Source organism: Gekko japonicus, unplaced genomic scaffold (assembly GCF_001447785.1).
Source record: "Gekko japonicus isolate JY-2015 unplaced genomic scaffold, Gekko_japonicus_V1.1 scaffold712, whole genome shotgun sequence".
Classification (NCBI taxonomy): domain Eukaryota; kingdom Metazoa; phylum Chordata; class Lepidosauria; order Squamata; family Gekkonidae; genus Gekko; species Gekko japonicus.
Genome location: NW_015176472.1, coordinates 657,241 through 683,934, shown reverse-complemented (window position 1 = coordinate 683,934; position 26,694 = coordinate 657,241). Strand labels below are relative to the sequence as shown.

Below are 26,694 nucleotides of genomic sequence, written 5' to 3'. Positions count from 1 at the left end.
CTCCTCCTCCTCTTCTTCTTCTTCTTCTTCTTCTTCTTCTTCTTCTTCTTCTTCTTCTTCTTCTTCTTCTTCTTCTTCTTCTTCTTCTTCTTCTTCTTCCAGAGTTTTGCAACTGATATTGCATGATATGGAAGATATCCAGCTGTTGTTGTTTTGAAATATTTTGTTCACTCCACTCCAGAAGTATTTCTGGGGTTTGTTGCTGCCTGAGTTTCCTGGGTGATGTTTTTGGCACTGTTTTGGATTGCGTATATATCTTTGGCTATGGTTTCTCTCTGTGTGTGTTCTGTCAGGTGATGGAGGTGAGAACAAGATGAAAAAAGAATCCCCTGGAAAGTCAGGGGGCGGATCCTGCAGCCAAGGGGAGGAAGAGAAGAGCAGGGAGACAGAAACAGAGAGGACGAATGCATCCTCTGCTCCTCAGAGCGGCGACAGCCGTGAAACCTTAGTCCAAGACAAAGCTGAGAAAGAAGAGGAAAGGACCGAGTGCCTTCTGTGTGGGGAACGCTTCAGCAGCAAGGCGGGCCTTCGTGCTCACTGGAGGATCCATACAGAGGAAAAACTGTTCAAATGCGCGGAGTGTGGGAAGAGTTTCAGCCGGAGGGAAAAACTGATCAGGCATCAAGGGATCCACACTGGGGAGAAGCCCTATGCTTGCCTGGAGTGCGGGAAGAGCTTCAGCCGGAAAGATAAACTGATCAGGCATCAGGGAATCCATACAGGGGAGAAGCCATACAAATGCTTGCAGTGTGGGAAGAGTTTCAGAGACAGGACAGATCTCACGTCGCATCTGAGAATCCACACAGGGGACAAGCCATATAAATGTCCTGAGTGTGGAAAAAGCTTCAGCCAGAGTTCATACCTGGCTTCCCATCGAACCATCCACAGTGGAGAGAAACCGTACAAATGCCTGGAGTGCGGGAAAAGCTTCCTTTGGAACCACAAGCTTATATCCCACCAGAGAATCCACACAGGGGAGAAGCCATATCAGTGCTCCATCTGCGGGATGAGTTTCAGTCAAAAAGTGTACATTACCGCACATGAAATAATGCACACGGGGAAGAACCCTTATGAATGCTTTGAGTGTGGCAAGAACTTCACCCGCAGCACGACCCTGACGACACATCAGAGAATCCACACTGGGGAGAAACCTTTTAAATGCTCCGAATGTGGGAAGGGTTTTGTTAAGAATTCTGCACTGACACGACATAAGAGAATCCACACAGGGGAGAAAACATACAAGCACCAAGACTTTGGCGTGCGGTTTTCAGATAGTTCCGCTTTCACAAAGCACCCGCAAGTTCTCACAGGGGAGGAACTGTTTGACTGACTGGAGTGTGGGGACAAATGTTCAGCCAGAGGGGAACAGTCTGTCTTCACATTAAAGGATTTGCAGGGGGAGGGAGGGAAATCCTAGAAATGTTCAATGCATAGAAGAACATCCAGTTGGTGCACAGGTGTTCAGGACAGACAAAAGGAAATACTACTTTACACAGCGAGTTGATTCAAATATGGAATTCTGCCAGAGGATGTCGTGATGACCACAGGAATAAACAGCTTAAAAAAGGGAATTAGATTCATGGAGGATAAGTCTATCAATGGCTATTAGCCATGGTGGCTGAGAGGAACCTCCACATCCAGGGGCACTAAGCCTCTGAATCTCAGAATCAGGAGGTAACATCAGGGAAGGGCCTTGGCCGCTATGCTCTGTTGTTGTTGGTCCTCCAGAGGAACTGTCTGGCCACTGTGGGAGACAGGATGATGGGCTAGACAGGCCTCTGGTCTCATCCAGCAGGGCTCTTCTTAAGTTCTTAAGAGCTTTATTGGCTTTGAGAACCAAACCTTGCCCTGATCCTGGATAGCCCAGGCAAGCCTGATCTCATCAGATCTCGGAAGCAAAGCAGGATCAACTCTGGCAAGTACTTGAATGGGAGACCGCCTTGAAATACAAGCAGTCGTGAGGACAGGGGCAGGCTTTATTCAGCCACCTCTCTGAATATACTACAGGTCACCAGTAGGGGTCAGTCACCAGAGGTCGCCATGACTTCCAGGTGCACACACACACTCAAATGCACACGCACATGCACCTAGGAAGAATACAAAATAGACCTTAAAAAAGAGAATCAAACCTTGAGAAGAACAATTTGTTTCTCAACACCTACATTTGTCTTCTAACTGGAGATACCAGGGAATCTGTTGCCCGGATCTTGGACTTCTTGCAACACTGCCACAGGAAGTGGTGGTGGCTACAAGCATGGATGGCTTCAAAAGGGAATTAGGCATATGGAGCAGAGGTCCATCAGTGGCTATTAGCCACAAGGTATAGATAGGGGCTCTGGGGCAAGTGATGCTCTGTCTTCTTGGTGCTTGAGGGGGCCAACAGTGGGAGGGCTACTGATGTCCTGGCCCCACTGGTGGACCTCCAGATGGCACCTGGTATTTTTGGCCACTGTGTGACACAGAGTGTTGGACTGGATGGGCCTTTGGCCTGATCCAGCATTGGCGTCTCTTATGTTCATCTAAAGGTCATTTTCCACCACTGAGCCACAGCCCCTCCGTGACTGAGTCGCACAGAAAGCAAAGACACCAACTGTGCCGTCCGGTGCTGAGTTATTCCAGTCTAAGTCCATTCGTTTCATTAAGCTTAGACTGGCGTAACGCTGCCTAGGATTGCACTGTAAATGAATTTTCTAGCAGATATTGAGGATTAAAGCGGAATTTGCAGGGATGATCATAGAGCAAGAATCCAGTAGCATCTTAAAGACTAACAAAATTTGTGGTACGGTATGAGCTTTCTTGAGTTGCTGCTCACTTCTTCACATATAGCTGTATCTGAAGAAGTGAGCTGTGACTCACAAAACCTCATCCCCTGCCACAAATTTTGTTAGTATTTAAACTGGTACTGGACTCTTGCTCTTTGCTGCTGCTACAGACAGACTAACACGGCTCCCCATCTTGATCTCTCAGGGGTGATCTTGTTTGCTCATCTCGTTTGGACATGCTGGGTCTTTGCATTGATGGGAATCGTTTGCTGTGGCCACCAACACCATGAACTGTATAGTTAAAGAGATGTGGAAGAATTCTTCAGCCCCTTCGAAAGCCAGCCCCGTTTCCAAAATCAAAAATAGGCTTCCCACAGGATGGGGAGGGTCAGTAGGCCAGAGACGCAGGTGGTGTGTTAACTGCATAGAACAATCACTTTCCCCCCTTCTTTGCAGAAAGTGTACTTAATTTTTTTTAAAAAAGTTAATGAAACTAGACTGCCCGTAAGCAAAAGAGATCTCACCCGGTCAAAACTCTTCTGAATCTAAAAGTTTAGCTCTGTGTTGCTACACTATGAATATACCATATGCATTTACTACCCAACAGCCTGGCAGCCCAGTTGAGCCCAATCTCATCAGACATGGAAACTAAGCGATGACCCCGGTCACACGGGCCGGATATCGCGGGGGGGGGGAGGCGTGGCTAATTGCCCCAGCGCAGTTTGATCTGCGATTACGCGATCAGACTCGCGGCGGCACACCACCGGTCCTTCCCTCGGCGCCAGCGGGTAAACGAGGGACCGGAGGGGAATGCCGCGCGCCGGCGCGATCACACCACGGGGGTCTGGAGGCAGCCCGTGGCAAACGTTTACTAGTACCTTGGAGGTACTAGTTTTTTAACTCGCATTGTCGGCGGTAAGTCACGGGTGCGCTCGACTTCCCAGATGTTGGGGTGTGATCGCGCCAGGATAATCCGCCCACCATCCGTGCCTCTCCCGCAGCAACTTCGCTGTGTGACCGGGCCAGTGTTAGCCACAATTACTACTGGGATGGGAGACCCCCAAGGAAGACTGGAGGTTACTACGCAGGGGAAGGCAACAGCAAACTGCCTCTGCTGATCTCTTGCCTTGAAACCCCACATGGTCGTGGAGTGGCCGTGAGTTGGTTGCAACTTGATGACGCATATTTATTTTTATACTATCAACACTGGTCCATTGCAACAAGTTCACCTGGGGCGGGGTCACACACGCCATATGAAGTGGGAGGGGGAGCAAGGCTATTTCCTCTGGAGGGATTTGACCTGCAGTTGTGAGATCACACCTCCATTTGAAGCCGGAGGTGCAGCCCGTCAGTGTGTGCTCAGACACAACTACGGGGGAGTTGGGGGGGATGGTTGCCGTTTGTTTCCCATGCGCTTAAACGAGGAATCGATTCATTGCACCTCCACACTGAGGGCTCCCTATGGAGTTTGCAATGATACGCAGGGGTCACTTCCTGCAGGAGTGCACAGGAGCGGAGCTCCGGCAGTAAAGAGCCCAGGGGGCGGGCACATGCAACAAGCCCCGCCCCCTTCTCCCAGCAGCCCTCAGTCACAGCAAGAAGCAGCCAGGTAAGTTGCAGAGCTCCCCCTGACCCCCCGGTCCAAAACAGTCCAGTGGCACCTTTAAGACCATGTTTTATTCAGGTACAAGCTCTCCCTCCTCTGCGAGGACAGATCTGCAGGTTCCCCCCCCCCAAATAGCTAGCAATCCAAAACAGTCCAGTGGAGCCTGAGTGATGGATGTTGCCTTCTGACACACTTCCAGTGATGTCAGTTATGCAAATAAGTTATGACGGTGATATGCAAATAAATTATGCTAATGAGCTCCTGCACCTCTTTTTCTACGAAATGACCCCTGATGATACATATACTGGGGGGGGGAGAATGTCATGGAGTCAGGATGGCCTGATCAGACCATTCCGACGGCATGAGAGCACTCTGGAGCGATCAGATAGGGGAAAGTACTGTCCGTGGCCCGTCGCAACCCGTCTACTGCCGGATTTTCCCTTTTAACTCTGCTTCTGCGGTGAAGCAGAATGGGTTGCCGATGACCGTGGGATGCTTCCCAGATGTTGCTGTCTGATGGCTCCCTTTAAATCCACCTGGCATTCGCACCTATGCCGGATCACATTGTGCGTCTGATCACAGCCCTGGTCTCTTTCTGTAGCTTTTTCTGCTTCCTGTTTCTACAAGCCAAGGAGGGCAAAATTACACTCCTGGAGCTTGAGTGTGCTCATTTCTTGACCCCTCTGCAGGTTTCTGCGACACCTGAGATGTTTATTCTCTTTCAGTATTTGAAGGGCTGTCACTTAGAGGGGGGGCACAGAGCTGTTCCTGTTGGCACAGCAGAGGACTTGCAAGAATGGGTTTAAATTAAGGGTGGTCAGGGGTCATTTTGTAGAAAAAGAGGTGCAGGAGCTCATTAGCATAACTCATTAGCATGACTTATTTGCATATGCCACACCCCCTGACATCACCGGAAGTGTGTCAGAAGGCACCACCCACCGCTCAGGCTCCACTGGACTCTTTTGGATTGCTAGCTATTGGGGGGGGGGGGACGCACAGATCTGCCCTCACAGAGGAGGGAGAGCTTGTACCTGAATAAAACTTGGTTTTAAAGGTGCCACTGGACTGTTTTGGACCGGGGAGGGGGTGGTGGGGGCCCTCTGCAGCTTACCTGGCTGCTTCTTGCTCTGACTGAGGGCTTCTGGGAGCAGGGGGTGGGGCTTGTTGCAAGTGCCCGCCCCCTGGGCTCTTTACTGCCGGAGCTCCGCTCCTGTGTGCTCCTGCAGGAAATGACCCCTGAGGGCGGGAAGGTACCAGCTGGAACTTTGGAAAAATCTTTTTTGCAGTCAGAGTTGTGCAACAGTGGAATCAGCTGCCCAGGGAGTGGTGAGCTCCCCCTGACTGGCAGTCTTTAAGCAACATCTGGACAAACACTGGTCAGGGATGCTCTAGAGGCTGGTCCTGCAATGAGCAGGGGGTTGGACTAGGTGGCCTGTATGGCCCCTTCCAACTCTGTGATTCTAAGGTTTTTGGGGTATAAGCTTTTGAGAGTCAAAGCTCTTGACAAAGAGAATGTGGATTCCCAAAAGCATATACACTGAAAATCTTGTTGGTCCCTAAGTTGCTACTGTGCTTAAATCCATCCCTTCCAAATGAAAGTTAGAATTCTGGGCAAGAAAAGGGGGGCTCAGAACTCTGCTTGCTCCACTGGGCATTCAGTACTACATCTCAGCATGCAATGAACACATGAAGCGGCCTTCTACGGACTCAGAACCTTGGGCAATTGAAGTCAGCATGGCCTATTGAACCTGGGACCTTCTGCACACCAAAGAGTCGCTGTGCTACTCAGCCATACCCTGACTCCTACTATCTATGAAAATCTAATATCAGAATCGGAGTGAGGCCGACAGATATTCTGGTTTCTGGTTTGCACAGATGTTGCTGCCCCTTTTCTTATGCGCTTGAGGAAGAGATCCTGCCCACCAGCCTCGATGGATAAAGCAAATATTTCTGTGATCTTTAAAGTCAGGCAGGGGCTCCCTGAAGACATTGAGACATAGCCGCCTCTCTGTAATTACAGTGTGGATACAACAATGTTGTCTAGGGCTGTAGTCGACGGATGACAGCGAGTCTTGCTTCACCTTCTTTGCAAACACCACCTGGGCTTCGTGTACGGCTTGCAGGAGTCAAACCAAGGAGAACGTCTTCCAGTATCACTTCAATAGCCGCCCCACATCTTTGCACATCGGGAGAATTCTCACTGGGTGCCGAGAAGGCTTTTGACAGAACGGATCAATTTTTACCTGCTTTGTTTGCAGTGCTTGCTGTTGGGAAACCAAGTTGCCACTGTGGGCAAGAGCACCTTCTACCAGCTGCCGCTGGTTCACCAACTCTCTCCTGTCTTAGACTGCCGATCTGGCCACACTCATCCATGGTTTTGTAACTTCGCAGTTTGACTACTGTAACTGCTGTGCATTGGGCTACCCTTGAAGACAACCCAGAAACGTCAGCTGGATGCAGCAGCCCGTATTGTAAAGGGCTGATGGGAACATATCATGCCTGTCAACAGCTGTGTTGGCTGAGTTCAGTTCAAGGTGCTGACTATGACCTTTAAAGCCATTTAAGGCCTCATGCCCACTTATCTAAAGGACTGTCTTCTCTATTATGATCTGCTGGGCCAACCACAGTCCACGGGCTGCCACCTGCCGGCTGTTCCCCCGCTTAAGGTAGTCCACCCTGCTTCACCCAGAGCCCGTGCCTTCTAATTTATAGCTCCACTTTGTGGAATGGATTCCCTAAGGAGGTGAGCAGGATGCTGTCTTCAGAAAATGGCTGCAAGGTCCTTTTATTTGACAGAGCTTTTCACGAGGTATAGAAGGCAGGCATCTCTTGGGGGAAGGAGAGTTCTCGGAGGCTTTGTATATTTGAAACTGTGATGCTTTTTGTTGTGATTTATACACTGTCTTCAGCCACAAGGAAAGGTGGAATATGAATATTTTAATAAATAAATAAATGAATACTTTTTATTGGATTGTTAGTTTTGTAAGAATCTGGCCTCTGGTGTCATTTCTGACAGATACCGTTCAACCACATTTGTCTTGGCTCTCTTTGTAGCAGGAACTCCTTTGCATATTAGGCCACACACCCATGATGTGGCCAATCCTCCAAGAGCTTACAGTAGCCGCTGTAAGAAGAGCTCTGTAAGCTCTTGGAGGATTGGCTACATTACGGATGTGGAGCGTAAAATGCAAAGGAGTTCCTGCTACAAAAAGAGCCCTCGGAGTGTTTCTCTTTAGCCCTGATGTAGAGCCTCATGGATAGGATCGTTAAGCGGGAGAAAAACTCTTAACGTTTTGTACGTGGACAAGGGCAGGCCCTTTCCTCTGTCTCTCCCACACAGAAAATTAAAACTTACTGAGGCATTCAGGAAGTTGTTGGGATACAAAACCAGACACAATTGCTAGATGTGGGTAACACTGCCTCAAACGTTTGGGGAGGTTAGCCATATTGATCTCCAGTAGAAGATAGAGCAAGATGGGTAGATGTGCCCTGATGTGGATAGCCCAGGCAAGCCCAATCTTGTCAGATCTTGGAAGCTAAGCCGGGTCGATTCTGGCAAGTACTTGGTTGGGAGACCTCCTTGGAATACCAGAGCCGGGAGGAAAGGGGCAGGTTTTATTCAACCACCTCTCTGAATATCCTCCATGTCCCCAGAAGGGGTCGGTCACCAGAGGTCACCATGACTTCCAGGTGCACATACTTTAACATGCACACACACACATGCACATAGGGGGGGGGGGGAGATGGGTAGATGTTGTAGCCTGTCTGTAGCAGTAGAAAAGAGCAAGAGTTCAGAAGCACCTTTGTTGTTGTTCAGTCGCACAGTCGAGTCCGACTCTTCACGACCCCATGGACCAGACCACGTCAGGCCCTCCTGTCTTCCGCCGTCCTCTGAAGTTTGCTCAATTTCATGTTCGTTGCATCTATGACACTGTCTAACCATCTTAAAGCACCTTAAAGACTAATAAAATTTTGCAACCATTTTTGTACGTTTTGAAGGTGCAACTGGACTCTTGCTCTTTTCTATGGCGGTCAAAGAGGTAGATTAGAATCCGGTAGCACCTATGAGACCAACAAGGTTTTGAGGGTAGAAGTGTTTGAGAGTCAAGGTTCTTGGTATCTGACGAAGGGAGCTTTTACTTTCAGAACCCCGTACCCCAAAAATCTGTTGGTCTCTAAGGTGCCACTGGACTTAGATGAGCTCTTCAACTGCCGCGAAGGCATTCTTCCACAAGTGGCCCTTCAAATGGGGAAAGGGGATCTTAAAATACTTGGGTCTGTTTAGTAAAAGATGACTTCAGCAAAGCGGTCAACAGTTACGAGTTGCCTTCATCCAGCCTTAGCAATACTTATTGCTCAGTTACTTCAGCATACTGGCTCCATTTAGTCCTTCCTGGCAACTACCCCCCCCTCCCAATCTATACATAATGGTTGGCAAAGTCTGTTTCAATGTATCTGAAGAAGTGTACATGCACAGGAAAGCTTATACCTAGAATAAAACTTTGTTGGTCTTAAAGGTGCCACTGGAGATAGTGTTCTAAGTCAGCCTCAGTACTTGACCCTCGGGAGGGCTGGGCCAGTACAGATAGATGTGTAAAGGGCTCTTTTTGTAGCAGGAACTCCTTTGCATATTAGGCCACACACCCCTAATGTAGCCAGTCCTCAAAGAGCTTACAGAGCTCTTCTTACAGGAGCTACTGTAAGTTCTTGGAGGATTGGCTACATTAGGGGTGTGTCGCTTAATATGCAAATGAGTACCTGCTACAAAAAGAGCCCAATTTGTCTCCTTTCAAGCAAAGTCATAGTTTATTACTCTTAGAAGGATACTTTTACACATCGATCTCCTATTTTGACATATTTATTACTTCACTGTTCCCCCCAATTAAATCCAAAGAAAATGGTGACTGTGTGAACTGAGCTTGTTATTGCTGTTTAGACTTTGCATATGTCAAGATATCTTCATTAAGTTGTATGCCAATTTGCTGTTCACCTATGTAGAGGCACCTGCCTATATATAGGAACCGTTAACTTCCATTTCAATGTATCTGAGGAAGTGTGCATGAACACGAAAGCCCATACCTTGAATAAACTTTTGTCGGTCTTAAGGTGCCACTGGACTCAACAGTTCTTCTATTGTAGAGGAAGGTTCAGGTAATTGAATGAACGTAATTTCAAGACAATACAAGGACGCTCAATTTCCGTTTCCTTATTAACTGTTAAAGCTGTCGGCCAGACATTTGAGAAACGTCTCCCCAAACTCTGCAGTCCCCAGGCTCCACCTCCAAATTGCCTGGTGTGCCCCAGCAGGGAGCTGGCCAACCCTATCAGATGCTATAATTTCTAAATATAGAAATTCTAAATATCTGTGACTCAAGGCAGAGATCTAATTTAGAGGCCTTAGAGGCCTTATTTTAAATAATCTGCCCCGATCAGGTACAGTTGTCTTAGATAGTAATCAAACTGTGTACCTTCCTACCCTGGTCCAAAGGAAAAATATATTAGATGCAGTATGGAGCCAATTATATGTAGCAGTGTCTATCAGATGCTACATCGTTGAGACTCTCCCCTCTCTACTGGAAAACAAAACAGAAATCCAGTGGCACCTTAAAGATGACTAGTATTCCAGCAAGACTCTGTGACAAATACTGTTCCTCTCTAAGTAGCTACTTAGAGCCAGTTTGGTGTAGTGGTTAAGTGCTCTGACTCTAATCTGGGAGGACCGGGATTGATTCCCCACTCCTACACTTGCACCTGGCTGGGTGACCTTGGGCAAGTCGTAGTTCTGATGAGAGCTGTTCTTTTTTTTTTTTTAAGTTTTTATTATTTTTTGTTAATAACATAAACTTTACATACATCAAATACTTTTTGCTTCTAAATTAATAAGGATAATTGCTAGCCATAGTTCTGATAAGAGCTGTTCTTGAGAAAGAGCAGTTTCTGTTAAGAGCTCTCTCAGCCCCACCTACCTCACAGGGTGTCTGTTGTGGGGAGAGGAAGGGAAAGGAGTTTGTAAGCCGCTCTGAGACACCTTTGGGTAGTGAAGGGCGGGGTATAAATCCAATCTCCTCCTCCTCCTCCTCCTCCTTCTGTTTTGCTTTGCTACAACAGATCGACACAGCTGTCCATTTCTTCCCCAGTCTTCCTCTTCGATGTTTCCAGGGAATCGAAGGGGTTAAAATGAAGGATTCTCGATGGGTAGAGAGGCTCAGTTCCAATGCCTTCCTCCAAGGGCGGGAAAGGGGCCGTCGATACCCACCGTCCAGGATCTGGTGAGATTGCGTGCGCGCGTTGGGCTGATGAGGATTCTCAGGGTTGCAACGGGGAAACTTGGGTGGGAGATGCACGGCAGGAAACAGAGGCGAGTCCAGAGGGACAGTTTTGGAGGGCAGCCCGGGAGCTAGAGGGGGGAGTCAGGGAGGGGGCGGCTCCTACGGAGGAGGTTGCGGAGGTTGCGGATCTGGGAAGGGAAAAAAGAGACCCTCCTCCCATAGAGAGTGGGGGCTAGGCGGGTGCCTCACCATGGGGGAAACTCCTGGCTGCTGCACCAGACTCACACACCCAGGAGACCCTTCCTTCTGCTGAGCCAGGAGATCCCCACTGCAGGTTCTTGAAGATGAAGTTTTAAATTTTTTAATTTTAGTTTTAAATTTTATGGCTATGTCAGTTAGGTACATTGTACCGCTCTTGTAAGCCGCCCTGAGCCTGTTCGCAGGATGGGCAGGGTATAAATATAGTTAATAAATAAATATAAATAAATGAATGAAATTCAAAGCAGTACCTTTTAAAGACACACAAACAATTCCTTTAAGGGCATTTCACAAAAGTAAAAAACATAGTGAGGAATTTCAGACAGATATCTAATCCGGAAGAGGAATGGTTCCCAAACGGTTTCTGGTCTGTCATTTCAGACAGAACCGTTTTAGAACCGGTTCCCTACCGGAATATATTTGTAATTTCACACACAAACGCTTCTGTCCCGTTTAGGAAACGGGGCTGACGCACTTTACCTGTCAACCACTTCCATGTAGTCTTCCGTTTCCTCTCCCGGTTCCAATGCGCTTTTCCCCCACCGTTTTTCGCCCGCGCGGGTGATCTCCGGCCTTTTTTTTTTTAACATTCTCTTTAGAGCGCTATAGCGCTCTAAAGCGAATGTTAAAAAAAACACACCTGGAGATTGCCCGCGCAGCTGAAAAACAGCGGGGGAAAGCGGTGCAGTCTGAAATGGCAAACGGCTTCAAATCCAGCTCTTTACCGGAAGGGGAAAGCCATGTGTGAAATGGCAGCCCTATACCAGTTTACTCCACGACGGATCAAAAACGACTTCAAAACGGTATTTGAGAAATAAAAATTCAGATTCTGCATAAAATAGAATTCTTTTAAAAATAACCCTACACTGAGCACCTACAAAATTTTACTACCTATAGAGGCAGCAGCCAGTAAAAACTTTGCCACAAGTTCAGTTATGTTTTCCTCAGTGCTATTTAACAGAAATAGTAGTTTGTTCTATAATGCCAGCATAATAACAACATTCAAACAGCACGTGGTACACTGTTTCAATAGTTTCACATGTACAAGGGCAAAGCCTATTGGCAAAAGGAATACCCTGGAATCTTCCAAATAAAATTGTCGAGGGTGAAACCTTAAGCCTAGCCAGTGTAAAAATTATGCGCAATTTTGGAGATTGCAGTTGGAAGAAATAACTATGCAAGCGTCCTACCATGGGAAATATCCCGTGGTTCAGAGAAGAACAAGTCTTATTGGCTGCATTATACAAGTTGCACAACTCTGCCTCCAATAATCTGCTCCTTATTTTGTGAAACCTTTTCAAAACAGCTGGGTTGAAGCTTCTTGGCCAGGGTGGAGATGGGGGCTTCTGCAGAGGGTACCGGAAAGGAGCTATTGGGGGCTTCAAGGGAAGGCAGAGAGGGGGATACGGTTGCCAGTTTCAGATTGGGAAATCCCTGGAGATTTGGGAATGTTGCCTGAGAAGTGTGGAATTTCGAGAGGGAGCTCATAAGAACATAAGAGAAGCCATGTTGGATCAGGCGAGTGGCCCATTCAGTCCAACACTCTGTGTCACACAGTGGCCAAAACCCACGTGCCATCAGGAGGTCCACCAGTGGGGCCAGAACTCCAGAAGCCTTCCCACTGTTGCCCACTAAGCATCAAGAATACAGAGCATCACTGCTCAGACAGTTTCCCATCCATACCTTGTGGCTAAGAGCACTGATGGACCGCTGCTCCATATGTTTATCCAGTCCCCTCTAAACACTGTCTATGCTTGCAGCCGCCACCACTTCTTGCAGCACTGAATCCCACGGGCTAATGACTCTTTGGGTGTCTTTTATCTGTCCTATAAGCCTAAAGGTAAAGGTTCCCTTGCTCGAAAGCCAGTCGAGTCCGACTCTAGGGTTGCGGTGCTCATCTCCGTTTCAAAGCCGAAGAGCCAGCGCTGTCCGAAGACGTTTCCGTGGTCATGTGGCCGGCATGACTAAACACCAAGGCGCACGGAACGCTGTGACCTTCCGACCGAAGTGGTACCTATTTATCTACTTGCAATTTCTTGCTTTCGAACTGCTAGGTTGGCAGGAGCTGGAACTAGAGACAGGAGCTCACTCCGTCATGCGGCAACTCGGGTCTTGAACTGCTGAACTACTGACCTTCCACAGCCTGCAGTTCAGCGTCTTAACCACTTGAGCCTACTGGTCATGAATTTCATGGACTGCCCACGAGAGCCAGTTTGGTGTAGTAGTGAAGTCCGTGGACTCTAATCTGGGAGAACCGGGTTTGATTCCCTACTCCTCCACATGCAGCTGCTGGATGACCTTGGGCAAGCCAGAGTTCTGTTTTAGCTGTTATTGAAAGAGCAGTTCTTGAAAGAGCTCTCTCAGCCCCACCTACCTCACAGGGTATCTATTGTGGGGAGGGGAAGGGAAAGGAGTTTGTAAGCTGCTCTTTGACTCCAAGTGAAGGGCAAGGTATAAATCCAATCTCCTCTTCCTCCTCCTCCTACGGAGAGAAAGGGAGAAAAGTACTTCTTTTTCTACCTTCTCTGTTCCATGCATAATTTTGTAAACCTGTATCATATCACCCCTCAATTGTCATTTCTCCAAGCTAAAGAGCCCTAACCTCTTTAACCTTTTTTCATAGGGAAACTGTTCCATCCCTTTAATAATTTCAGATGCCCTTTTTTGCACCTTTTCCATGCTATAATATCTTTTTTGAGGTGCAGTAACCAGAACAGGACACACAGTATTCCAAATGAGGCAGCACCATCGATTTATACAGGGGCATTATGATACTGGCTGATTTGTTTTCAGTCCCCTTCCTAATAATCCCCAGTATAGCATCTGCCTTTTTTATTGCAGTCGCACACTGAGTTGACATTTTCAGCATTTCATCTGCTACGACTCGAAGGTCTCTCTCCTGGTCAGTCTCCACCAGTTTGGGTCCCATCAATGTATATTTATAGTTAGAATGCGATGCCGTAGAGGCCAACTTTCTTTTCTTTTTTTTACAATGAAATTTTATTGATTTTCAAAGTATTGATAACAGGTTATGAAACATACATGAATAGGTGTACAAACATATCTGTAGGTGAGCATTTGTTGTACAGATATTAGTAATTCATATCAATAGGAAACTAAATGAACTTAGTACCTTATATTTTAGAATTCTAGCATACAGTCACTAAAAAACTATAACGTTTTAACTTTAAGTAGTTTATAGAACCCATTATGGAACAATAGTAGATCATTTCGAGAACTAATGATTGTTTGAGAACATAAGAACATAAGAGACGCCAATGTTGGATCAGGCCAAAGGCCCATCCAGTCCAACACTCTGTATCACACAGTGGCCAGAAATACCAGGTGCCATCAGGAGGTCCACCAGTGGGGCAAGGACATTAGAAGCCCTCCCACTGTTGACCCCCCCCCAAGCACCAAGAAGACAGAGCATCACTTGCCCCAGAGCCCCTATCTATACCTTGTGGCTAATAGCCACTGATGGACCTCTGCTCCATATGCTTATCTAATTCCCTTTTGAAGCCGTCCATGCTTGTAGCCGCCACCACTTCCTGTGGCAGTGAATTCCAAGTGTTAATCACTCTTTGGGTGAAGAAGTACTTCCTTTTATCCGTTCTAACCCGACCGCTCTGCAGTTTCATGGAGTGCCCACGAGTTCTTGTATTGTGAGAATACAATACAAGATTGTTTGATTTTTACCGCAGGTGTAATGCATCTATTTCCTTAGGCGTGTCATCAAATTGTTGTAGGTAATCTAGGATAGGGAACCAAATAGTGTTCAAGGAGGTAGGAGCAGGAATTCTGTCAAGACGCGTAAGGTTATCCGAGAGTTTCGCCATGATCTATAAATCCCACAATTTCTTGTGCCAATGTGAAACTGAAGGCGTCATTGTCGTTTTCCAGTGGGTGGCAATGACCGTCTTGGCTATAGAGGCCACCTTTCAAAGCTTCCATGTCTTCCAGAGGAACTGGGTCGCCTGGAGATGAGTAGTAATTCCAGGAGAACTCCAGGCCCCACCTGGAGGTTGGCAACCTTAGCAGGGAGAATGGCGGGGCTGGAGTCATCGGGCAGAGGATCGACATAGGTGGGCCAGCTGTTGACCCTCCGCTTCACAGAAATCTCTGAGGTCTCTGGGACCCAGGTCAAAGACACCCCAGACCTGTTGTTCACATCGATGACTCCACATTTCCCTACCTTTTGTATTACCAGAACTGTCGTTGGAATTTTTCTACTGATATTGTGAGAAGTTGCACAGAGAAGGATGGTTTTGTTCTACAGGTCTTTGGGCCCTGCTTAAACTGGGCCACTTTCACCTGAAGGAACAGTGATGGCAGGATGCAATTCTGAGGCGCTTTGGGATGCTGCCGCCAAGGAGCACAGAGTGAAAGCAGGAAAGCAAGACTCAGCGGGTCCTCCTAGAGCCGACGGCACTGGTAGATGTGGGGGATTCTGGGAAGAAACCTCACTGAGGCTCCTGGCGGAAGACACCACCAGCTCAGATGCGCAGCGCCAGCCATTTAGGCAGTTCGGCTACCAGGAGGCGGAGGGGCCCCGGGAGGTCTGCAGCCGACTCCACCGTCTTTGCCGCCAGTGGCTGAAGCCGGAGAGGCGCAGCAAGAGGGAGATGCTGGACCTGGTGATCCTGGAGCAGTTCCTGGCCGTCCTGCCCCCGGAGATGGAGCGCTGGGTGAGGGAGTGCGGGCCGGAGACCAGTTCCCAGGCGGTGGCCCTGGCAGAAGGCTTCCTCCTCAGCCAGGCAGAGGACAGGAACCAGGAACATCAGGTGAGAGGGCTTCATCCAGGGAACCAATTGTCAGCTATGCTGCCATGGGGGTTGGGGAGTTCATTCTGTGTCTTGTTAATTGCTATGGCATTCCTATCCCTGCTGTTCTGCCTTTGCTGAAACGCTTATCTCTGCAGATGTGCAGGAGGAGGTTGTATTGTCTGGAAGTCTCCTATGTACCGTGAGAGACTCCTGGTTCCCAGCTTTAGCCACCTACCGGTTTCATAACTTGTCCCGCGCGCGGGAGGGGACCTAATTGGCCCATGCCATGGGGGGGTGTGCATACGAATACCCTATATCCTATTAGGCTCTATTGGGTGCTGCCATTCTTAACAGTGCCTGTGTTACTGCATCTATAGCTTTGCAATAAAAGTATAACCGTTCCTGAATGCGTGTACTTCGTTGTTAGCTGTGGGTTCTGACACCTATGGGCAAGGAGACGTTAAAATCTCACCCACCCGTCCTGGCTTTAGCCCAACTTCTTCTAGGAATTGTACAAAGACAAAACCGCCGAGGCCTTTGCCTCTGCCATTTTTTCCCCTTTAATATGCACTGAGGTTTTTTTTTACATTGTCTTAGAAGAGAGGAGGGAAGGAAGTGAAGAAATCTGTAGACTCAATCAAAATTATAGGGAGAGGAAGGGTGAAAGGGCAAAAAAGGAGATGTCAAAAGCATCAGTTACTTTCTCATTTTCTCTGATTGGGATTCTTGATGCCTTTTCAGGCACGGAAGTCATTTACAAACACAGCCGCCAATTTCCCCAAAGCAGAAGAATTCGGGACAGAACTGGAGTCACCATGGAGTGGAATCATGCCAGAAGGTAAACAAAATGTCACTTCTCTGGGTAAGAAGTAACAAGGCAGATTTGATTGTGGTTCCTCTCACTTAAATATGCCTGATAGGAAGTCAGACTTACTGGAACCACAGTGCTCAGGTGGGTTTTTTATACATCAGGAGCCAGGAGGGTTGTCAGGTTCCGCATTTGGGTGGGAAACGTCCTGCCCCAGGCGCCTCTTCCCACCACTCTTCAGCTGGGCAGTAGGAGAGAAATGGGGAGGGAGATCGAAAGCATCCTGGTGTGATGACATCACTTCCTGCATGACCAGAAGTGATGCCATCGCATTCATTGCGCTCACATTTAGTCAAAACTCTGCCTCCCCACAGTCTCCTGCCAGTTGTCAGCCTCAGCTAGTAACCCTAGAAGCTGTGTAGTGGGCAGGGCTGTTTCAGGGCTCCCTGGAACAATTTTCTAGGCCATTGCTGGAAACAGAATACTGGGTTGGATGGTCCTTTGATGGGGGTGCAGTGAGTGCAATAGGCAGAGAAATACTTGTCATTTAAGGGACTGAACACAAGGCAGAGATTAAAATTAAAAATGTGTAGACAGGATAAAGCGTCTCCCCTGACTTTTCTTTCCCCCCACAGATGATAGTACAATGCCATCAAGAAGTTCTGGTCGTTCGACTCTTTGGGATGTGAGGAAAAGACCATTGGAGCAGCCAGATGAGGTAGGGGAGGGATCGGTGGAGGGTTGGTTAGGGGACAGCCCAGGTCTGTCTGCTCGCTTGAAGGACTGAGACACTTAGAAGATTCAGTTCTGCAGGGGAATGCCTTGGTCCCCGAATCAACACTTTTGGAAAGGGAAAGAAGCATGGTGTCATCCACTAGGAGAAAATGTTCTTCTTCTTCTTCTTTCAGGGCCCGGTGTCCTTTGAGGAGGTGGCCGTGTATCTCACTGCGGAGGAATGGGCTCTGCTGGATCCGGGCCAAAGAGCCCTGCACAGGGAAGTCATGGAGGAGAATTACAGGGTTGTAGCCTCTCTGGGTAAGGCTCTGTCTTTCTCTTGCTTGGTAAAAGTAGCAGAGGTCTTTTGCTCCATCTGTTACCTCCTTTGGTAACCTTTAGGATTCAGAAGACGAGGAGCAGTGTCAGCTGTAGTCTGTTGGTGAGGTTTTTCTGCCTTCACTCTGAAAGGCTTTCGGGTCATTTTTTTCCTGTAGCTTATTCTGCTGAGATGTTTTGGCATTCCTTTGGTGTAGTGGTTAATTGTGTGGACTCTAATCTGGGTGAACCGGGTTAGATTCCCCACTCCTCCACTTGCAGCTGCTGGATGACCTTGGGCAAGCCATAGTTCGGGCACAGCTGTTCTTGAAAAAGAGCGGTTTCTGTCAGAACTCTCTCAGCCCTGCCTACCTCACAGGGTGTCTGTTGTGGGGAAGGGAAGGGAAAGGAGTTTTTAAGCCGCTCTGAGACTCCCAAGTGACCTGTACTACCCAGGTGGGCCCCCACTGTTTTCTCTTCTTCATTGAAGTCCCCGTGTTGATCGTCCCTTTCCCCTTGCGGCTTCAGTTTAAAGCTCTCCTGATTAAGCTCTCCAGGTTCTTTCCAAACGTTTTCTTCCCTGACCTTGAGAGATGAAGCCCGTCATGTGCTAGAAGGCCTTCCCTAAGAAAATGTATCCTGTGGTCCCAGAACCCAAAGTGCTCCTGCCGGCACCACCATCTCAGCCAATGATTCACCTCGAGAATGGTCTGTTCTCTTCACACTCCTCTTCCTGTGACTGGAAGGATAGAAGAGAATACCACCTGCGCCCCTAATGCCTTCAACTGCCTTCCAAGAGCTTCATAGTCCTCTTTAATTTTCGTGATGGTATCCGTGGCCGTGTCATTCGTCCCCACATGAGCCAGCACAAACGGGTACTGATCAGTAGGTCTTATCAGTTTTGTCAGTCAGTCTGTAATATCCTGAATTCTGGACCCAGGTAAGCAACACATCTCTCGGAGTAGGGGATCCAGCCCGGACACATTATGTTCCACACCCCTGAGCAGAGAGTCCCTGACGACGACCACTTTCCGTTTCCTTCCACTTCCGTGCGGCACCATACCCCCTTCACCCTCTTTCCCAGGTCTTTGTGGCTCTCCTTCCACTCTCATCTCCGTCACTCTTTCAAATACCTCAAAATGATTCTTGAGCTCCAGTGGACCAGAGCGTCGTCTTGGTCGACGTCTTTGGGTTTGTACTGTAGAACTGAGAGGAGGTTCAGAAGGGAGAATGACTCTTCCTTCTTTTCCTTGACTTTCTTCTTCGTGTTCTCGCAGAGTTCCCAGGCTCTTGTCAATAAAACCCTCCCCTTCTTTGATTTCCTGAAGGGTGGTGATCCTCTCCTGCAGGCTCTGAATGTTCTCTTCCAAAAGCCTGACAAGTTTACACTTCTGACAAGTGAAGTCTGTCTTCCCTTCCAGGAGGAAAACAAACGTGGCACGCTCCATGCAGGGGCCTGGAAAGGGGCCTTCAGTCAACATCATTGCCATCCACGCATATTCTAAGAGTACTCCGAGCAGAGTTTCGGGACAGATCCTCAGGCTAAGAGCCCTTTAGCTCTTGCTTTCATTTTTGTGTTCCTTTAATTGGAGATGCTGGGACATGTTCCATATCCTTTTCGCCCCAAATGTCAAACCCAGGTCCCAAGAACCGCCCTCAGTACTGTGCCCCACGCTGACTGTCACTGAAGGGAAATGAACCAAGGCTGTTTGGTAACGGGCAAGGTCTGCTTCTCCATTTAAGATCTGATAAAGCGTAGGCCCAGCATCCAAGTGGAGAGACACTCCTATGTATCTGATGAAGGGAGCTTTGACTTGTGACATCTTGTTAGTCCTTCGTATTGCTGGACTCACAAATGAAGTATAGAGACCTTTCAAAGCATGTGTGGGGGATGTTATGTGCCATATATTTCTGCATTTTCTCATGCACAACAACAGCTGCTTGAGCATATCCGTGGATTTCAGGCTCCATTTCTACCTGAGATTCTAAACGGTTTTCTCTCTCTCTCTTTTCTAGGAGCCGGTGATTGGAAGAGCAAGAATGATCGAGATCCCTTGAGAGAGTCATGGGGAAGTGACAGATCTGAAGAGGAAAGAAGGGAAACTGAATTCAAGAGGAGGAATGGCTCCTCGGCTTCTCAGGGTGGTGATATCCATGAAATCCCAGTTCAGGAGAAGATAGACAAAGGAGAGGGAAAGATTCTGTACCCTGTAGGCTTGAGAAATTTCAGCTGTGAATTGGGCCTTAATGTTCACTGGACAATCCACATGGGGAACAAAACATTCAAATGCCCACTGTGTGAAAAGAGCTTCGATCAGAGGAAAAGACTTACTAGACACCAACAAATCCACACAGGGTGGAAACCACACCAGTGCTCAGAATGTGGCAAGAGTTTCAGCCAGCGGTATAGACTTGTGAGGCATCAAAGAACGCACACGGAAGAGAGACCTTATACGTGTTTACAGTGTGGGAAGAGCTTCAGAGACAGTGCAAGCCTAAATTTACATCAAAGAATCCATACAGGGGAGAAACCACATAAATGCTCTGAGTGTGGAAAGTGCTTCATTCAGAAGACGCAACTTACAGCCCATCAAACAGTCCACACAAGGGAGACACCACACAAGTGTAGTGAGTGCGGGAAAAGCTTCACACAGTCTAAGAACCTAATCTCACATCAAAGGATCCATACGGGGGAGAAACCATACGACTGTGCAGAGTGTGGGAAGAGCTTCAAACGGAAGGCACATCTTGAATCCCACCAAACAGTCCACACAGGGGAGAAACCGTACAAATGTTCAGAGTGCGGAAAGTGCTTCATTCAGAAGTCACGCCTCACGTCCCATCAAAGAATTCACATAGGGGAGAAGCTCCATAGATGCCTCGAGTGTGGAAAGGGCTTCATGCAGGCATCAAACTTGATTTCACACCAAAGTTCCCACGCTGGAGAGAAATCGTATCAGTGCTTGGACTGTAGCATGACTTTTTCTCAGGAGCGAAGACTTAAAAATCATCAGAGAATCCACACTATGGGGAAGAATATAAATACTTTGAGTGAGGAAGGGGTTTTAGATACAGTGCGCAAGCCTAACTTCACATTAGAGAATGCATAGGTGGGAGAAACCACACAACTGCTCGTACTGTAGCAAATGCAATAGTATGAATGCTACACAATTGGGGACCTAAAACTGCAGAATCCACTCCAGGCATACATAGAAAAGCCAAGCATCACAAAGCCATTCTGTGTACGGTGGGCAGAGGCTTTGTAGTAGACAGACTTTTCCCTGTACTTTTCTCCCCTAGCTTCCTTGGAGTTCTTTGCTACATGGGGCAGGTGCATGTCAGGATTTGCGATCCCTGCTCTTTGTTAGCCTCTGGCATAAGCAAAATTGTTGTGTAAACAGGGGACACAGCTATGAATAGTTAACTTAAGGTTATACTGTGCAAAAATATGTAAAAAATAAAACTCATATAATTCTAATGGTTATAAGTGTACTCTATCTCAAATATAATAGTAAATATAAATTAGATGTAATACATATACAACTACATATAAATCAAAAGTCAAAGTTCAGTCTCTAAGATGTCCATTCCAAATGTTTGAAAAATCTGACATAGGAAAGCTTTCCAAAGAGTTATCCTGCTGTGTAAGAAAGCTCGCTTCCTTCCGGACTTCATTAGGGTGATGAAGCTTGTAGCAAGTCAGGATCCACACCCAACACGCTACCAATCCAATCAATCCAATCCAGTTACCTTTATTGGCATATAACCCGTGCAAACCCATATACAACAACAAAAAAACAACCACAGCATAGAATAATATTTGCAAAATACAGAAATGAGGAATTATCAAGTAAGTATACCCATCAATTAGATAAAGGGCGAATAGAAATGGCACCAAGAAGAAATTTAGCAACCGTTTCCATTATCTCAAGGTTTGGATTATCAAGAAGAATAAGGATCTTTTGGCAATCAGGATATTCTTCTAATTGAGCCAAAATAAAGTTTAGACATTTCAGTTGTAGTGCATGGTAAAAGGGGCACTGCAACAAGACATGGGAAATCGTTTCGATATTATCATTTGTAGATGGACAACATCTGTCGGAAAAGGGCACACCCTGAAAGCGGCCAGATAATAAGGCTGAATCTCGCCAAAGAAAGGGAGCTACCAATAAAATGGAAAGTTTTCCTATGTCAGATTTTTCAAATGTTTAGAATGGACACTTTAGAGACTGAATTTTGACTTTTGATTTATATGTAGTTGTATATTTGTTGTTGTTCAGTTGCACAGTTGAGTCTGACTCTTTGTGACCCCATGGACCACATCACGCCAGCCCCCCCCCCGTCCTCTGCCGTTGTGTATGTATTAAATCTAATGTATACTTCCTATTATATTTGGGATAAAGTGCACTTATTACCTTTATCATTATATGAGTTTATTTATTTTTTACATATTTTTGCACACAATAACCTTGTTTAAGTTAATGAGCAAGACTGTGGCTGAAATTAGCCTGTACTGGCCCGAACAAAGAGAATGCCATAAGTCAGCTTTTGGTTCCCCCATCTGGTTTTTATATCTGGATAATATAGTTCTCTCTTTGCATTTTTTCTTTGCCTGTGGCCATCTTTAGAAGCCTTCTGTTTTCTGCCTTTAAATGCCATGTACAATCCTGATGTTTCTTTTAGAATAATATTTTTGTAACTCTTTGATCAGCAGCCTGTGGTCTTTTATACTTGCCCACTTCTGTGCTACCGTGTTTCCCCGAAAATAAGACACTGTCTTATATTTATTTTTTCTCAAGAAGACACACTAGAGCTTATACCACAAATGCATAAAATCCTGCTAGGGCTTATTTTTGGGGTAGGGCTTATTTTCGGGGAAACAGGGTATGTATGTCTAAAGCTGTTTGCAGTGTGGATAATGTGGGTCATGGAACCACCCTGGAGCCACCGTTTGGGGAAGACTATTTGAAGAATTGGGTCAAACTGAGGCAACGAGAGGGGAAGTTCTAGGAATGACTGGGCAAACCGCAAACTATCACGTCTCCAGGTCCTGATGGCATACACTCAAGGGTTCTTAATGTGAAATTGGTGTTCTGCAAACAAGTATATGTAATTTATTGCTAAGATTGCCTTCCAAACCAAAGGACTGGAAAGTAACAAATACTACGGTGAATTTTAATGAGGGGTCCTGAGAGGATCCAGGAAATTATAGGACAGTTAGCCTAATGTCTGTCCTCAGTAAATTAATAGAAACTCTTATTAAAGATAAAATTATATTAGGCACATTATGGAACAAAACCTACAAAGGGACATTCTGTCTCCCCAGCCTTCTGGAGTTCTTCGAGCAAGTTAAGGAGCGTGTGAATAAGGGCAATCCTTTAAACATTAGCAGGGGTTCCTAATGTGGTACCCACAGGCACCATGACGCCCTCTCAGTCCTCTGAATCCCAGAGCCAGGGATTATGTTGAAAAGTCAAAAACAGAAAACAAAGGTGCACAGCCAATAAGATAAAACACAGCACCAAGTAAAACCAAACACAATGCCAAGCGTTTTTCAGTGGCACAACAGCCTTCATCAGTGGCTTATAATCATAAAGTAAAGGTTCCCTGGCTTGAAAGCCAGTCGAGTCCGACTCCAGGGTTGCGGTGCTCATCTCCGTTTCAAAGCCGAAGAGCTGTCCAAAGACGTTTCCGTGGTCATGTGGCCGGCATGACTAAACACCAAGGCACACGGAAGTGGTCCCTATTTATCTACTTGCAATTTCTTGCTTTCGAACTGCTAGGTTGGCAGGAGCTGGAACTAGAGACAGGAGCTCACTCCGTCATGCGGCACCCGGGTCTCGAACTGCTGAACTACTGACCTTCCACAGCCTGCAGTTCAGCGTCTTAACCACTTGCGCCACCACAGCTCCTTAATCATAAATTAGCACAGTCATATTCTACTTGCACTGTGAAAAACATAATACGTCATAAGAACTAATAAAATAACAAAATTAAAACTTGTATACTATGAACTCCTTACACACAACCAGGATTCAATTACTTCATTCTCATTTGGCTACGACTGGTCCCATTAACATCAAGTGTGAGTGTCTCACTGAGCTAATCCCATATAGCACACATTCCCATATAGCACATACACTTTCATCCCCTGTTGGGAATGGTTTGGTTCCGGTTCTGCAGGGTGCTGGTTTCACAGAGGGTTTCTATCCGTGTCCCCCCTCACCTTGGTTTTGCAACAGGAACCAGGGCTATTTTTGGGCAGGAACGCACAGAAACGGAGTTCCAGCTGGCTCCTGAGTTGGCCACGCCCAGCAGAAACTCATTAGCATAATAAGCCACACCCAACAGCTATATTAGGGGTGTGTGGCCTAACATGCAAAGGAGTTCCTGCTACAAAAAAAGCCCTGGACCGTTTTGACAACAAACAAGGTAATCAGAATAAGAAGCAAAAGATGGGTGTGGCTGGATGACCACACTTCTGGTAACATGGGGGTGTGGCCTAATAGGCTAATGAGATGTGCTGTCAGGGGTGTGGCCTAACATGCTAATAAGTTTCTGCTGTTGGGTGTGGCCTGTTATGCTAATGAGTTCCTGCTGGGCTTGTTCTACCAAAAGAGCCCTGACAGGAACTATCAATGTGCTTAACACATGGAGCCACAGAGTGGCCCTCTCCTGCAGAGCGGCCAGTATAGTTGCCAGTTCTAAATTGGGAAATTCCTGGAGATTTGGTAGTACAGTCCAGGCAGGTCAGAGTTTGGGGATGGGAGGGACCTCTTCAGGGAACTGATCTCTGTAGTCTGGAGATCAGATGTAATCTTCCTTTTGGTGAAAGTAATAGAAAAATGATGTAACCCAAATGGGCTATCTTTTCCAACTCACCAAGCTCTTCACCAGGTAATTCAATTTTCCAGGCTTGCATCTTTCCGACAGTATCCAAGGTAAACCACCATTCTACCTCACTTGTAGAGAGTTAACATGGTGTTGTGTAGAAGTAGAATAGCCAAGACTCGAGTTCTAATCCCCACATAACCATGAAGCTCAATGGGAGAGTGTGGGGCATTTGAACTCTTCCCCTTCTCAATCTGTGTGCGAATTACAAAGATGTTGCTAACTGTTGTTTTAAATACAGCAGATCTTTTACCTAGGCCAGTTTGTGTAGTTTTACTTATCATTTTGGGACTCCTTCCTCTTTTCTCTTCCACACTTCTGTGACCTCATGATGATACAGACACTAGCCCATCTGTCCTTGCCTTGTCACTCGCTCTACATTTTTCATCAGCCTTCCCCCCCTGCAAAAAGGAGAGGCTCTTCCTGGCTATGCCTCTCCCATTTCCCCAGCAGGAGGAGAAAGGACACTCATTTCACTCTCACCTTGCTCAGCTGGGAAGGAAAGGTTCTGTTCCCTCTAAGCTGAGTTAGTGTGAGCTAGCTCACAGATTTTGAGCCTCTGGCTCATACATTTCTGCCTTAGCTCAGGAAGGGATTGCTCTAGAGCAAAATAATTGATGCAGGAGCCAAATCGCTCACTCACAGCTTTAAATGCCAGTAGCTCACAAAGTAGAAGTTTTGCTCACAAGCAGAGGTCATTTTGGGGGGGAACGCGGGGGATCGCAGTTCCCCTGGGTGAGATGGGGGGGGCGGGGCACATGACGAAGCCACACCCCCTGCTTCTGGCCGCCCCACTTCCGGCCCTCATTCAGCCAGGAGGAGGCAGGAGGAGAGGGAGGGTAAGTTGCTTCCTCCCCGCCTCTCCCCACCCCTGCCTGCCTGGGGCCAGGGAGGGCCTTGGTGGGGCTTCCTCGCACTCCCGCTGGCCTTGCAGGTCCACTGCCGGGCCCCTGATGTCAGGGTGTGTGGCATATGCTAATGAGTTATGCTAATGAGTTCCCCTAGCTCTTTTTCTACGAAACGACCCCTGCTCACAAGACTCCACAGCTTAGAAGGAGCGTTGCTCTCCAGCCCCCATTTCCGAGGCAAGGCCTAGCTCTGCCCTCAGGGTCCTGAAAAGTACTGGGTTCAATACATCAGGACATGGACCACTACATCCGATAAGACGCGTTTGTTAGTACTTAACACATGGAACAGGAACTAACGGCCGGGTGGCCAACTTTATACAATTGTGGAGGGACACCCCTATGTCCTATTGGCGGGTTTGAACTTCCCACCAATGTCCCTATTGGCTCCTTACTAGTAGTTCAGGAGCCTAGTCCCTATTGTCTTCTGGACTGAAGCTCTAGTTGCTGCTGGCTGGCATCAGTCAGCATCCGAAGACATAACAGGTCCCATCATTGACATGAAGCCAAGAGAAATGGGCATCTTTCCTGCCCTCTCTTGGACAAACTTTCAGTCCCTTTAATAAGCCAATGCCTGGAAAAGTGTACTTGTTGTTGTTCAGTCGCACAGTCGAGTCCGACTCTTCGCGACCCCATGGACCAGATCCTGCCAGGCCTTCCGGTCTTCCGCCGTCCTCTGAAGTTGGCTCAATTTCATGTCCGTTGCATCGATGACCCTGTCTAACCATCTCATCCTTTGCCGTCCCCGTCTTCTTTGACCTTCAGTGTACTAGTGCCATAAGAAACCCTGAGGAAACCCTTTCCTCATCGGACCATGCATCGATATCCGCACATCACCCCCATCTGTTTATAGTAGCACCTCATGTAATTGTCTTTTAACTGTGACTGTTACTGTATTTATTGGTTTTATTCTGTTTTAACAGTGTAAGCTGCCTTGAGCCAGTGCTGCACCGGCAAGGTGGGTTACAAATTGAAATAAATAAAAGAATACATAAATAAATAAATATTAAGATTTGAGACAAAAAGGTTTTCTTCCGCATCCTCTTCTGTCTCTTTTTTCAGGATCTCACCAGCTGGTCTCTCGCACAGTGGGGTCCTCACAGGAAACGGCCCCCACAGCCGCTGAAGAGTGAAGAAACCTCTTTGCAAACACTTCTCTCTTCTGATTTCCCTCCGGCACTGGTTCTTACAGGGAACTACATTTCCCAGAATGTCTTGCGAGCACGAGAGCGGTCAGCCCCGCTTTTTCCAGGCATAGGAGGCGGTTTTTCATCCAGGTGGGGAAGGGAATTCGGGGGGCATGGAATCCCGCAGGGGAGCCGCTCTGGAGGGGGAACATGGCTTCTGCGCGTCTGCAGAAGAGGTGAGCTTTGCATTTCGTCCACGGTTCTCGGTCA

General features: G+C 47.3%; 1 protein-coding gene and 1 pseudogene across 1 annotated transcript in view; one reads left to right on the top strand and one right to left on the bottom strand.

Moving 5' to 3' along the window:
* LOC107123819 (zinc finger protein 850-like) overlaps positions 1-26,694 on the bottom strand; it is a 399,053-nt gene that overhangs the window by 96,064 nt on the left and 276,295 nt on the right. The gene's annotated exons all lie outside the window — the stretch shown is intronic.
* The window catches only part of LOC107123811, a 52,783-nt pseudogene that overhangs the window by 2,922 nt on the left and 23,167 nt on the right, over positions 1-26,694 (top strand).